Source organism: Schistocerca cancellata, chromosome 9 (genome assembly GCF_023864275.1).
Source record: "Schistocerca cancellata isolate TAMUIC-IGC-003103 chromosome 9, iqSchCanc2.1, whole genome shotgun sequence".
NCBI classification, from domain to species: domain Eukaryota; kingdom Metazoa; phylum Arthropoda; class Insecta; order Orthoptera; family Acrididae; genus Schistocerca; species Schistocerca cancellata.
The window spans coordinates 477384610-477388333 of NC_064634.1; positions in this window are offsets into that span (position 1 = coordinate 477384610).

Sequence of the window (3724 nt, forward strand, 5' to 3'; positions counted from 1 at the left end):
AGAGAATGGTGGTGGACGCGTACGTGGAGAACTTGTTTGCGCAGCAATTGCCGACATAGTGTAACTGAGGCGGAATAAGGGGAACCAGCCCGCATTCGCCGAGGCAGATGGAAAACCGCCTAAAAACCATCCACAGACGGGCCGGTCCACCGGCAAATCTGCCGAGCGGATTCGTGCCGGGGTCCAGGCGCTCCTTCCCGCCCGGAAAGCCGTGCGTTAGACCACACGGCCAACCGGGCGGGCCCCATCGAACATATGTAAGACACAGTCAGTTCGTGCACAAAATCGTGCGCCGGTAACAGTTTCGCAATTGTGGACGGCTATAGAGGTAGCATGATCCAATATTTCTGCTGGAGACATCCATCGACTTGTTGAGTCCATGCCATGTCGAGTTGCTCCCCTACGTCGTGATAAAGAAGTTCCAACGTGATATTAGGAGGTGTCCCATGACTTTTGTCTCCTCGGAGTAAATCAATAGTGAAGGTAGATGTAGAAGAACGGAAGGCCAGATGGCATCAGTGAAGTGGTTCTGCAAGGTTCGCAGGAGAGCTTCTGTAAAGTTTGGAAGGTAGGAGACGAGGTACTGGCAGAAGTAAAGCTGTGAGTACCGGCCGTGAGTCGTGCTTCGGTAGCTCAGTTGGTAGAGCACTTGCCCGCGAAAGGCAAAGGTCCCGGGTTCGAGTCTCGGTCGGGCACACAGTTTTAATCTGCCGTACCAGTGCGGGCCGATACGCCGCCTGCGACTGTACGAATACGTATACACCAATCGGAGACTGAACGCGGAGCTACCGGCTGCGCGGAACTCACGGCTCAACGCTTCAAAAATGGTTCAAATGGCTCTGAGCACTATGGGACTTAACTTCCGAGATCATCAGTCCCCTAGAACCTAGATCTACTTAAACCTAACTAACCTAAGGACATCACACACATCCATGCCCGAGGCAGGATTCGAACCTGCGACCGTAGTGGTCGCGCGGTTCCGGACTGTAGCGCCTAGAACCGCTCGGCCACTCCGGCCGGCTCAACGCTTCAGACACCCCGTACATAGTTTAGGACCCTCTGCCATACAGTATCGTTCTGATCAGAAAGTTTCGGGACACTTTGTGTATCCAGTACTGAGGTACTGTCAGATTAAATACGAGGGATGGTCGCACAGATTTAATTAAAACCTGGAAAAAAAGATATGTAACTGCTGTTTGTCTGTGTTGAAGGTAAATATCTGATACACATTGAGACACCTGCAGCACAGCACCGCTGCATGCTGCTTGAGGATACAAAGCAAAGTGTCGTCGCCTACCGGTGTCGTGTGTCCAGCGTGGCTCGCCGGCTCAGTGGTACAGTGGCGAACTCGCCATAAAACAGGGTCTGACGGAACCATTTTCCCAGACAGTGAAGTATGCGATACCACTACATTCTGGACAGATGTGATCTTGTTTTCGTTTATAAAGTACACAATTCATCCGTTTCTAACACTCGAGCGCAAATTCTCCCACATATATATATATATTTATATAATACTGTTCACCCATATAAGTTAGGTAGTTCAGCGTTCCGAACATCATTTCAACGATTCTTCTATCGTAATGACGTGAAACTAGTCAGTTTTCGGAATACGTAAACATGATTAATGTTGACATTAATGAAAATATGGATATATTCTACTCATGCAACTACACATTGTTATTATTATTATTATTATTATTATTATTATTATCGTGGCCACCAGTTTTTAGGTAGAAATTCGTCAGAGGGATAGCAGTTGCCCGGGAGAAATGATTTTAAATTTAATTTAAAACTTGCTTCGCTCCCAGTCAGACATTTTACGTTATTGGGCAAATATCAGAAACTTTAGATGCTGCATATTGAACTGACAGCTTTAACAATGGGTAATCGACTGATGCCGGCCGGTGTGGCCGTGCGGTTCTAGGCGCTTCAGTCTGGAACCGCGTGACCGCTACGGTCGCAGGTTCGAATCCTGCCTCGGGCATGGATGTGTGTGATGTCCTTAGGTTAGTTAGGTTTAAGTAGTTCTAAGTTCTAGCGGACTGATGACCACAGATGTTAAGTCCCATAGTGCTCAGAGCCATTTGAACCATTTTAGTCGACTGATGTATTCAGTTTACTCAAAGATGCACTTCTGAGATTAGTTTACAAAAATTCAACAGCCAATCCTGTTTAATCAAATCTACATGACTTATTAATAATTTTAAGAGAGATTTTCAACTAAAGATGAAAGTTATGTCACCCTCTAAACTTCTATATTTCTTACATCGATAGTTAAATTATAACTTTTTTAATATTTGCAAATGTTTTAACCTTTAGTATAAGCTGTCTTTACAAAAAATCTTCAAATAAATACATGTCCTCAAAAAACGTTCAATAAACTAATTTGGTGAGTAATCTAAAAACGGAAATCACAAAAATAGTATTGACTCATCGGAAGTTCTATGAGCTTCGTGAGAAAACAGCTTATTATTCATTACTTTTCACAGACGCTAACTACATCAGACTGTTTTTGATGCGGATTAAGTTAACATCTGTAAATCGTTTTGCAATATGTGCGGCAGGTGGATAATGAAAACAGTTCTTTGTTTTACGCGTTGAGATTTTCGTGTGTAAGTGTGAACTTATATCTGGACTGAAAAATAACCCAAATCTTCTTACAGAAGTACTATTAACTCCATTCCGTGTCATTTAACTTCGTTTACCTCACATGTGATAGTACGCAACATTTCAACGCCTGTGGACAGTGACGTCATCTTAAAAAGCTAAATGAACTTTTTACAGTGATTTGATGTTACCTTTCTTCCAATTGAATGCACATTGCTCCCTAGACAGTGAGTTTTTTTATGAAATTTCAACGCGAACAATAAAGTAACAGCGTGGCGTCGTGGACTATGGATCCAAAGATCTTCGGTCAGATTCCGTGTCACTTGTGCGACCTTTACCTCTCACTTAGATCACATCTGGCAATAATTATTGATACGGAAACTGTCGACTTGTCTCGGAATCCACGTTGAACTATAGGTCCCCCAAACACTGGCAGGATTAGTCAGACCGAAAGTCGGAGTAAGGCCAGCCAACCTGCGTATTAAATCACTATCGATCTCAAACCAAGCTTCAGGTTTATGAGTTTCTCTTCATGGACGGGAATCCGATTTCTGCTGTTGAAGGAGAAGAATACTGCTGTTGTCCATTCTCAGTTTGTCGACGTGGACGGTACGAGTGCACTATAATCTGAGACACGGTTACGTAGCGCACACGACTCCAGCGTGGTGAGACAAAGCTGAAGGTCTGAGAACTAAGTGACGGACGATCTGTCTGAGAACAACCTGGGGCGAGTCAGAGGTGACAGCGTGAAAAGAGATACTGAGTCACTCATCAGTTTTCACCATCTGGCACGATACTTTGCACTCACCTAACATGGCAGGCCGCTAGGTTTCTCCAGTGATCACACCTGTTCACAAAGCCCGCCACACGCTGGACTAGTGCCGCGTCTACCACTGTGACACCGAGAGAAAGGAAGCACTGGAAATACACTGCTTCGGAATTGCTAAGGGACAGCGACATTGTTGGACAGGAATAATCACAGGCTGTGATGGACGACACGAAACGCTGTACATAGGGGAACATTGCTATCGATGGGTTGGCTGGATTTCGCTGTGGATATTGACAACAGCCACATGCCAGCAGTTATTAACTGTACCATGTGTTGCCAAAGATT